The following is a 12,433-nucleotide window of genomic DNA, read 5'->3' on the forward strand; positions in this document are numbered from 1 at the left end:
AAAGAGCTCATGTCATAATATGGGAAGAAGAAATCAAAAAGCTGGAGAGTGCCAATATAGGGCCATGTTGAAAAAAAAAAGTCCATAGTGTCAGGATTGTAGCATGGAGAGGAATGAACATATAACCTTATAACTTGTGTGTCCTCATTAAAATGGATGTTCTGTGAAAAACTAGCCAATCAGAGGAAGAGGTCACAGGATTAAAGGATACCTTCAGGGTGAAGTGTCTAGGGTTAGAATCAGGGGGATTCTAGTAAATGTTTAGCAACTAGCTTAGGAGATGAAACATAGCATTACACACTTTTACATCTTATCTGCATTATTAACATTTGCTCCATCACTTCTTTAAGTCTAGGCAATCATCACAACAATAAATCAAACTCAGATATGGTGATTTCTAAGTTGTAGATGATCACACAGAATTTTTTTCTTTTAAACCCTTACTCTCTGTCTTAGAATATACACCAAGTATTTGTTCCTAGACAGAAGAGTTGTAAGGGTTATGCAATTGGGGTTAAATGACTTGCCCAGGGTCACACAGCTAGGAAGTATCTAAGGCCATTTTTTTTTTTAATTCAGGAACTCCTGTCTCCAGTCTTGGTACTCTATCCACTGAGTTTTCCAGCTGCCCCTCTCAAACTGGAAATTTAACAATTGGTGCTTATAAACCAGTTCAGGCTGGTTTTAGTATACCTGTGGGTAGAATGAACATCCAGGATAAAGAGTGTTCTATAGAATATATATAACAAAATTGATTAGTTATTATGATAGAAACAATCTGTTAGGGATATTTAAAAAGAAATTGAATTGATTAATCACACCTGATAAGGATTCAGTATATTAGACCCAGGAAGAGAGCTATAACTAGGGCAGGGTAATTGGGGATGTGGCCTCAAGCACCAAATTTGATGGGTGCTAACTACACTTGCATTCCTTTACTCCTAGATGGAACTGAGCTTAGCACCTAGTTAGCACTTAAACAGAAAGCTACCAGGTAACTTGCTTTTCTTTCTTCAAAGTTGATTTCCAATGACATTGCAGTTGTCTCTTTCTTGGCCTAGCTACACCGCATTTCTTCTCATTCAGGTTGTCTTTTTGCTACAGGCCAATGTCCACAGATCTCTTCTTGCTGCAACTGAATTTACCTTAAAAAAACAAAAACTGATTTGAGGGCTCATTTTGTGTTGCTTGCCCAGGGTGCTGAAATTGCTAGTTACAGGTATAAATACAGGATACAATTTATCTGGAATACCACAATAAGTCTTTCCCCCTTCCCTTCATTAGAGGATATGAAACAAAACTATATTGAATTCAAATGTAATATGATGTAAACCAAAATATAGCTGCTTTTTATGCCAGTTGTCATTTTTTTCTTTTAATATCTACAACCTAAATTGTTCAGATTTCAAGTACACTAGAACTTTTGTCAAAGATCTGAGAATGAAGAAAAAATTTAGGAGGAGGGAGATACAGGGAGTAATAGAAGACTAGCAGCTAATGGTCATATAGAGTAATTTTAGATATAAACATTTAAAAATTTTTTTAAACCCTTACCTTCCATCTTGGAGTCAATACTGTGTATTGGCTCCAAGGCAGAAGAGTTGTAAGGGCTAGGCAATGGGGGTCAAGTGACTTGCCCAGGATCACACAGCTGGGAAGTGTCTGAGGCCAAATTTGAACCTAGGACCTCCTGTCTCTAGGTCTGGCTCTCAATCCACTGAGCTACCCAGCTACCCCCAGACATAAACATTTTAAAGATAAAACATGGTGTTGATGAGGAAATCAAGTTATAACCATATTGAATTGAAGATAACTTCAGTGGAACCAAAGATAGAGGGACATAATTTTTTCATATAATTTCCCTGATTAGACAGTAAACTTCCTAAGGGAAGGAATAATATACTACTGAATATAGCTCTAAGTATTGAGTCTTACCCATAGCAACAAAGGATCATAGATCATAGATTTAGAGCTAATGGGAGGTAGGAATCTTAATAAATCTTTTTATTTTTTATTTATTTATATTTATTTTGTCATATTTTATCAAAACAAAACAAAATAAAAACCACCCAAGTCTAAGGTATAAAAAATAACCAGAAAAAAATAATAACTTACCCAGTTTCACAGAGTAAACATCAGAGCCAGAGTTCAAACCTGGAGCCTTTTGAACTGGATTCTAAGCAAAATGTTCTACTGTACCATACCACCTCACATAGGCACACAGCAAATATTTATTGCTTGATTGCTTGTTTCTTTAGTATGACCCTTTTACATATACATGGAACTGCCTGGTGCTTTCTATGATAAGACAAATGGAACAGAGTGATTGTTTATAACGAATTCATATATGAGGGTTTTTTTTCCAAAGCTGCTACAAAGGTATAATATTTTTGAATGAGGAAGTCTACTTGGAGATGGTCATTATTTCTATACAAAGTATTACTAAATACATTAAAGTGAAGATTAAGACAATATTGCCCTTCAGTTCTCCTTCAAGGAAAACTCGCCTTTTGTCTAAAAATTAATTGGAATCTTGCCATGACAAACACCATAGGATTGACTTTTTAGCTGATCAAGTGATATTTTAAATAGTCTAATCTTTTATGTATGGGAGAATGTTTATAATATGACATCATGCTCTTACTCTAGGCATATTTTAAATCTCTTTTGCAGTTGTGCTAATGGGAGGAAATTAAAACAGTTTATTATCTGTGATGGCAATTTATTTAAATTCAATTTTATTCATATAATTCCACAAATAAGACAACTAATGGATGGATTGGGTGGCCAAGCTGGACAATGCTATAGACTATGCATTGATTGCTAATAATTCAGATAATTTGAATAGCTCATCCCACATGCCTGGACTGCATTTCTTCCTAACCTCTGTCTTTGAACCTTAAAGAAAAAGAAGGATTCTCAAAGTTTGGTGATGAGTTAGCAGTGATCAGCTTATTCTGGGAGGGGCATCTTCTTGAAACCAGGCAGTGTTATAGATGGAAACTGGATATAATCTACTTCCTCCCTCCCTCCCTCTCTTCCTCCCTCCCTCCCTCTCTTCCTTCCTTCCTTCCTTCCTTCCTTCCTTCCTTCCTTCCTTCCTTCCTTCCTTCCTTCCTTCCTTCCTTCCTTCCTTCCTTCCTTCCTTCCTTCCTTCCTTCCTCCCTCCCTCCCTCCCTCCCTCCCTCCCTCCCTCCCTCCCTTCCTTCCTTCCTTCCTTCCTTCCTTCCTTCCTTCCTTCCTTCCTTCCTTCCTTCCTTCCTTCCTTCCTTCCTCCCTTCCTTCCTTCCTTCCTCCCTCCCTCCCTCCCTCCCTCCCTCCCTCCCTCCCTCCCTCCCTCCCTTCCTTCCTTCCTTCCTTCCTTCCTTCCTTCCTTCCTTCCTTCCTTCCTTCCTTCCTTCCTTCCTCCCTCCCTCCCTCCCTCCCTCCCTCCCTCCCTCCCTCCCTCCCTCCCTTCCTCCCTTCCTCCCTTCCTTCCTTCCTTCCTTCCTTCCTTCCTTCCTTCCTTCCTTCCTTCCTTCCTTCCTTCCTTCCTTCCTTCCTTCCTTCCTTCCTTCCTTCCTTCCTTCCTTCCTTCCTTCCTTCCTTCCTTCCTTCGCTACATGTAAGTACTACCAGATATTGTGATACCCTGAGTTGCCTTCTTAGTAGAAACATTAACTTTGTTGCCTTTATGGCTAGTTTCTTTCTTTCCTTCTAATGTGGATTTACTAACTTCTAAAAGGAATAGAAGTGCAACTTGGGTGACTCACCTTAAAAGGGGAACGTGGACACTTGTTACCTAGAGAGTCCTGCATGAATTGAGGAACAGTGGGATTGACACATCCTCAACTATAAACTAGGAACTGTAGAAATACACTGATGACATTTTTCTTTTCCCTAGAACTTTATTTCATCTAAGCCAAAAAAAAAAGCAAATAATTGTGAGAAATAAACTATATTATCTCAAAGATTGTACCTATATATTGATGTAGTTGGCAAGATTCTTAGGAATTACTTTGTTGGACCGGACAGTTTCTTTTCTTACTCAAAGCCTTCTGTAGTCCAAGTATTGCTCGACGTCCTGAGCACTGGACATTATAGTATTTTTTCAGGCACTTATTAAAATACAAACTCTTCTGGCTTTTAGAAAATGAAATCTAAAATTTTCAGCAGGTGGGACATGCACATTTCCTAATCTTGCTCTTTGTTATGTTCCTGTTTAGTTTTGGCTCCAAGAAATGTGAGCTGATAGTTTTTCTGTTTCCTCAGATTCATGTATCTGAAACTGGCAGACCAAACAGAAGAACCTTACTGAAGATTTTCAGTGTTTGTTGATCACTGATGGCATGCTTTGGAAGTACTCAAAACAAGGTAAACACCATTGTTGCTTTACAAGGGAATGTCTGAATTCAGTAGACAAAACAATTAGATATAAAATATACCAAGCCCAAGTTTTTTAGAAGTAAAAGATTTCTTAGTCATTATGATGATGACTAATAATATGGTACAGGGCACACTTTGCTAGAATAATGTTTTTGATAACTAAGATTTGATTAGCTTTATTATAAATATGTATTAGATAAATAACTCTTTCCACTATTGGAAAACGTTTCCTCAGCAGTGTTGGTGACTTGCCAAACTTTAAACAAATCTTCAAAGTGTAAGGAATAAGTAAAATTGCAACAGACTTCTTAGGGAAGTGAAATTGTTACATCTCCTGGTTTTGGGGAGTCATCTTTAATTCCTTAGCTACTGCCAAGGACCAGGTCTACATACTGCAACTAAATTTAAACAGACTGTCCTGCCAATGTCATGCCAGGGTTATTGATGTACCTTGATTATGATAAATTTACCAATGGTGAAATAATGGTATAAAAATAATTGCATCAAGAGAATTCTGAGAAATAATATATTATGCACAAGTTATTTTTGTAGCATTCTTACTGATTTTCTCCATAGTTTCATAGGTTGCCAGTCTCTGGGTGCTCCTATTTTCATCTTTTTAATAAACTGTATTAATTCAAGGATTGGATCCATATTAGTTCACTTCAACCTAATGATTTGATGTGATTGGCAGGATCCTCAGGTACTGGAGGAGTAGCAAACAATCTTCCTATGGATATTTTTGGGAAATTTCTCAGGTAAAGAGACCTTGCTTTTCTTTAACATCTCCCTGTTGGGACAATGCTAACCATCTGGTTCTTTGGAAAGTAATGGCTTTTGAAGAAACTGGAGATTAGATATGATAAATTTGTTCTAAAGAGATATGACCTGGAGACACTGACTGACATGGTAGAGAAATATGGGAAGCCTATAAGTTGCTGGCAGGTATCTCTCTCAAGAGGTTAGTACATCTCTGCTTTATTTGGAATGTTTATACTTATGAAAAATCAGATTCATAGTGGCTGGAGGAAGGTTCATTTAAAGAGCTTATATATAAGCTGTTATCAGAGAAGATTTTTAGAAAACACATCAAAAGCAATGGATTATCTTTGGGCTGAGTATTATATCTCTAATTAACAAGAATGATTTGGATAGTCAGAAAGAAAACAAAAACTATTGAATATGCAACAAAAGAAGAAACAATTAAAAAATCTTACTGTCACTGAACTCTCCATTCAAATAGGACTTTTAATTTAAAATTAGTGGGCTTTTTGTTGTTATTGATTTGTTGAGAAGAGCCTTTCTGTATGATTTAGTACTATTATATTCTAAAGGAGCATTTTGGAATCCTTGGAAGAAAAGGCAACTGGTTTGGCTACTATGTACCTTCTATTTCAGGAGGGGTTGGGGAGTAATAATTTTACCTGTGGAGAAGCACCCTGGAGGGAAAGAAATTGACTCTGTATTGTGAGACCACTTTAGGAATGATACTGACTTGATAAAAAGAATTGATCTAGTTGTGATCTAACTATTATAAAGATTATCTTTTTGAAAACTTGCAGGAAAATGTAAAGCCCTATTGTCTTAATAATGAGTAAGAAAAAAATGAGAATTTTTTCTGCCAGAGTTTCAAAGCTTTCAAAAGACATATATTCTCATTTTTGTGTTTCTAATTCTGGCAAAGTTGGGAATGAAAAAAAAAAGTAAAGATAAGAGAGATCCTTTTCCCATTTGCGGAAATTTATAGCAATGCAAACTAATTAGAGTCTGGATTTGTAAACTGAAAGGAAATCTGTTTACCAAATTGTGGTGAAAATCTGAAAGAACCTAGTAGAATTTTGGGGTTACAGTCCCCTATGACTAGGGAACATATAAACAGCAGACCTTTCTATCACTCTCTCTTCCCAGAAGAATGACAGATTTATGGTTTTAGTGTAAGGGAAGAAGGCAATTGCACTGACTAGAGAATAAACAAAACTGAAATCATTTAAAATTTTTATCTCCAGTGATGTCTAAAAGCAAAGAAAAGGAAAAAAATGGTTTTATACTTTTAGGGCATTCCCTTTTGCTTAAGAACACCCATTACTGGCACTTCTTCCTATCTTGAAAAGAGGGAAGGTTGTTTAAATTAAAGAGCAAATGATTTGGGAATAAGGAAAATTTCATTTTTAAGATCTCTATGAATGATTTGGTGGAATTTAATTGCATGGGTAAATTAGAAGCAAAGTCACCTAAAAAGAATTAGAATAGACTATGCATTTTCAAGTTCTTAAGAAATTTGATTGAAAAAATTTCCTGATAATATTGGAAACTGATTTTAAATCTTGAAATTTTTATTTTGAGCAAAGTATAAGTTTTGCAGTTAATTGACATTGCATAAAAAATCTTGTCATAAGTCAAAGGAGACATCAAGAATTTAGCAAAGGAATTCTTGCAGAAAAGTATCATTCAAGTTTGTACCTCATTTAGATAAGAAAATAGGAAGATTTCCATGCCCATAACATCGTTTATTTCATAATAGAGTAGTGATTATTTCTGCCTCATATAGTTCAGGTTAATTTTGAGATTTCTTATGATCTCTAAGCTGATTTTGACACTCCCATTGATGTAGAAGAGGAGAGGGAGTAAGTAACAAAATTTTAAATTGAGCTTTTTAAGATTTGGATTTGGACTTTGAAAATTTTAATTTGGAAAATAATTATTTACATCCCAATTGATCTGTGTTGTGAATGGTAACTACTAATGTCACCCTTGTAACTATAAGAACAGTTTTAACTTTTTTGGTCTCTGAGTGTAGCTAGTAAAAAATGCTCAAACTGATAGATGGATTAAATGAGATTCAACATAAGATTCATTCTTCTGAATTCATTCAATTGAATTGATGCCATTGGAGAGGCAGCAAGTTTTGTTTCATTTTTCCTATTTTAAGTCCATAATATTGCTTTATATCATTATTATGTGCCTGAATGTTTTGTATTTTTATTTTGGAAAAAAATCATATAAGAAATGCTATCAATTTGGAAAATCATACTTGGAACACCCTGCATTTATATTGAGAGATTAGCTTCTCTTTTGATCTGAATACTGGAAAATTGTGAATTTGAGACTTCATTTATTAGATCCTTTTGTCATTATGCTTTTTAAAAAGCTGCTTTACATATTTAATTAGATATTTTTCACTTTAAATTGAGTAATAATGATAATCAGTGTTTGGAAAAAAATTCCTTACAAATTTTCATTATCTATAAAATTCTTTGGAGACTTGTCAAGTTCTCTAGACCAGTGAGGGCAAAGCTTTTAGGGGTACAGTGGCAGGTTCCACGCCCACCCCACCCCCAGACAGTACCATGCCAGCCCTTTGCCCCAAAACCAAATGCCACACCTTGCCCCCCTACTATGCCCCCCAGCCACCCCTTTACCCAACAGGGGAGGGAGAAAGTGCTCCCATTGGGCTGCTGGGCAGAGGGGTGAGTGATGACAGGCACAGAATGACCTGAGTGCTCTGCTCCCCTCCAGCTATGTGCCATGCTGTGAGCTATGATCCTCTCAAACCAAGCTCCTCTCCAACCCTGCCATAGGAATCACCTTTACCACAGACTCAATAGGCTTCCATCTGTGCCACACCTTCATGCAGCATGTGACACCCTACATACATAGCACCTTACCCTAGACAGGGGAGGGAGGAAGCACTTCCATCAGCTGCTGGGCAGAGGGACAGGGAAGTGAGGAATGCCCTTAGGTGCATGAAGAGGGGGAGGATAACAGCTCCACCCTGAGTCCTTCTGGCTTTCTAGTAAGGAACTCTGGCAGGTGACTGCAGGTGTGCCCACAGAGAGGGCTATGTGTGCCCTTTTTGGCAAGTGTGTCATAGATTTGCCACGATGGCCCTAGACCTTCAATCATGGCAGTGTTGTAAAATCTTACCAGGTATGTGAAAGAGAGAACTAAAGGAATGTATGTGACCAATGAGAGCCTTGTCTAATGATTGTTTTTTTGTACTGGGATGTGATTAAACTAGAAAAGAGAAGAAAATTCAAATGTAGGCTTTAGAAGGATTTTATATGTATTTAACAAATAACAAAGATAAATGTTATTCATTGTTAACTATTATTGCAACAAAAAGAGAAAAAAATACTCTACCTTCTAAATTTGAGCAGTGGAGTTTGCTATAACAGATGGAACTTTAATTTAATTTGATCATAATTTTGAGTTCAAGTATAACTGTTTAATATTATTGTTAAGCAAGTAATCTGTTCAAAGTAAATGCCATGAGCTGCTTAAACGAATTGTGATCTGAAGATGGTACAGATGATTACAGAGCCTTGAGAAGGTTGAGAAGATGGCTTTCAAAGGCAATGGAAAGGCCCTCTTGAGTCTATTTTTGCTGGTATTTCCTATTTGATCAGAAATAGTTTCTATCTGGTTGATTCTGAGCCTGGCTATGATACCCTATGGATTACTCTACAACTCTGTTGTATGATTGGCTATTCCAAAAAGTATTTATGATTTGTATCTCAAATCAAGTAGATCTAAGCAAATTTGGTCCTGGTATACCTATGTGACATTAGATGTAAGCCTGAAGGATAGTCCTGACACGTTTACAATTGTAACTATATCATTTCCTTTTTTAATAGCAAAGTTCTCTCACCATGACAAGAGAATGACAAATATTTTATAACTGAAATTATTGGTACAAGCATCAAGCATCTCTGAGCCATTATAAAGGGATGCAAGTATAAATAACTCTATTGCTTTAATTTTCCTGACCTGAATTTATGTACAGGAATTGTCAACTTACTAGGCAGTCAAGACAAACAATATCTCTAGACTCATTGGTAATAATTAAGAGTATGTCTGTATATTACATGTTGACTGAATGACATAAAAATAACATCCTAAAAGGGGATATAGGAGAATGATATGTATAATATGGATATGAAAGTTTTAATTTTCAATAGTTTAGTTTAGACTGTTTAATTTGAAAATTAAGAGATATGTAATTAGCTTTTAAATGTTTTTTCATTAGTTAAAAGCATATACTAAAAGTACTCATGATAGCTATAAATGTTTTAATAGCCATAAAACTTCTGCTATTGTGCCAGTAGGAAAAAAACCAACAACATATTTTGAAGTGTTAATGTGAAAAACAAAGGAAAAACATCAAGTAAAGATGATGGTCCTTAATAATATGTTTTACACTTTATCTTGGGAATGATAAAGAAATACTGAATTCCTTTCAGGTCCATTTGAATATCTATAGCTATTTATCCATAAAAATGTCTACATGAGCAGGCTTTTGATATGTTTCAGTAATTATATTTAATGATTGACTATAAAGTCTCAATAGATTTAGGATTTTACACATAGAATTGTTCTCTTTAATCATCAAGAAAATTTCAAGTAACATTTTTTTAAGTGAACAGTGTAGAGTCCTGATAAGCAGGGTCTACAAAATCTACAAAGAGGGGGTTGTTTTTTGTAATAGGGACCCGAGGAGAGGTAGGGAATCGGGGAACCAGGGTGAAGAATGACAGACGCGGACAAGTCAGAGTTTGAATAGGGCAGGCAAACCCCATGATTTTCTCCTTGGGAGGAAAATATGAGGATCAATGGAATGGGAGGTAGAGGAGAAGATTAGGGCAGAGAATGCATAGCTGAGAGGGGCTGGAGCCTCGGGGGAGGAAGAGGTTTAGAGAGAGAGAGAGAGAAAGAGGAAGAGGAAGAGGATCAGGAGCAAAGCAGAGATCCATGAAAGGAAAGAGGAAGTTCCAAGAGGAGGATCTAGAGGTTACCTCCGAATTTATTCCTGTCCTGCTTGGGAGGTACTCCCAAGCATGTAGCAATCACATCACAAAGTATAGACAATCATGATTGGGTGCAAGGTAGAGGTAACACCTTTGGGCGTGGGGATTACAAACCAGGCTTTCCAGGGGGAATTGACTCTGAGCATGTTAATGAGTTTGTCCTAGGCCTGAGCAAGGTCAAGGTTACATTCACAAACATCATTGGTATAACCTTATGCCTGAAGACACAGTAACCATACAATCATTCATGATTCATAGATGTGAATATCCTTGGAATGCTACAAACAGAGAACTAAAATAAAATAAAATTAAAAAAAACAGAAACCCATTTCTTTCATAAGGCAAACTATGGTACTTGGAGGTACATACATTATATGTACATACCTTGAGAAAAGAAAAGGGAAAAAAAAAACTTGTGGGCCTCAGAATGATCAGAAATAGAGCTTCTTGTCAAACCACATAACGTCAGGAAGTAATGATTTTTAAATAATTAATTAGTGAAATCCCAGAAATTATCCAATCTGAAAATAAAATCACTATGGCAAAGCTCCAAGCCAATAATTATTTATTAAGGGCACTTGGCCCCCAGCAACAAATAAAATCTCAGACCTTCCTCACAATCTAAGATCCCTCCATGCTTCGGAGTACAAGTTTTATAACCCTTAGGTCCCAGACAGTTCAGATGGTGCAACACAAAATACAGAATCTCATTGGTGATCCAATGTTCAAATTGGGGTTCAAAGAGTAAAGGGCCAATAAATCTCAGAGTAAAGGGCAATTGTTGGATAATGGGCTTTAAACTGTTCCCCTGAGGTTAAGTACAGGACAGGCAGAATCCTGTCCAAGTCTTGGACAATGAACTTCTAAAATAACTAGGGGACATTTTTTAGTTCATTAGAACATCTCTATCATGTAGTACTCAGATGACCCAAGGTGGAGGTCTGGAGGGCTTACTTGCCCATGGTGACACTTACTGATCAGGATACATGAGTGGAGATCTTCCAATTAAGATATTTTTATGTTCAAACTTAAAGTCTGAATCTATAGGTTTAAAATCTAATGTAAAAAAAAAAGAATCTATTTAATCTAATCTAATTATTCCTAATATGTGTTGATTATACTTAAATAACTGGATGCATATTAATGTCTATTAATACCAAAGAAATAATTACTTCCCTTAAGGAATCACATTAAACTGGATAATGCTGATTAGAATTAGCATGGGGTAAAATAACTGATTTTGGATGGGTAAAAATGGCTAAATTACTCAAATAGGGTAGGGATCAAATTATTTCTCATACTAGACACTTAGTAAAACACTGTCATTATTTCTAAGTGATTTTTTTGTTACTAAAAATGACTAAAAATCTAGTGGCTCACATTTATAAGGAGAAACATGAAAAATAAGTACTGAATGCAATATTCTTCATTAGAAATTGATGATTGTCCTACGTAAACAGCCAAAGATTACTTCCCTCCTTTTCTTTGTACATAGAGCTATGCTTCAAATGAAATAGTTCAATATAGGTTCATTAAAAATATTGTCTTTTTAGTCTTGCAATCCTAAAACATTTAGCTTTAGTAGATTTATCTCAAATTTTGAAGCTACATTACATTAAATTGACTGATTTTCCAAAGCATTTCAATATGTGCAAGTTGGTTAAAGTGATATAAAATTTTAAGAGAAGTCTGCAATGTTATCCAAATGCATGGTTAAAAAGCCATTTTTCAAGGTTTCAAATTAGAGAATTACCAATAATAAAAAAAATGGGTCTTCATATCTTATTCTGAGAACTTTTTTCTTTTTTTTTTTTTAATCCTACCTTCTATGTATTAGTTCCAGGGCAGAAGAGTGGCAAGAGCTAAGATGTTAAGTGATTTGCCCAGCGTCACACACTTAGGAAGTGACTGAGGCCAGATTTGAATCTAGTACCTCCCATCTCTAGTCCTGACTCTCAATCCACTGAACTACCCAACTTCCCCCAGTACTTTTTCTTGAATGAGAGATTGATTTAAAAACAAACAAACAAACAAACAAACAAACAAATCTTTTCTGGAATCTCCAATACTCTTTCCCCACTGAGTGCTCTGAGAGCCTCAGTAAGAATCCTGTTGACTCAGATCCCAGGGCAAAGGCTGCAACCCCGACAGAGTATCTTGATAATAGAGCAGGAAGCACAGCTCCCTTCAGTCTCCACAGCTTCACCTTCATCTTCAGCTTCTGTTGCCAGCTGGGGAATATCTGACCTCAGGGTTCATTAATA

Source organism: Monodelphis domestica, chromosome 3, assembly GCF_027887165.1.
Source record: "Monodelphis domestica isolate mMonDom1 chromosome 3, mMonDom1.pri, whole genome shotgun sequence".
Classification (NCBI taxonomy): domain Eukaryota; kingdom Metazoa; phylum Chordata; class Mammalia; order Didelphimorphia; family Didelphidae; genus Monodelphis; species Monodelphis domestica.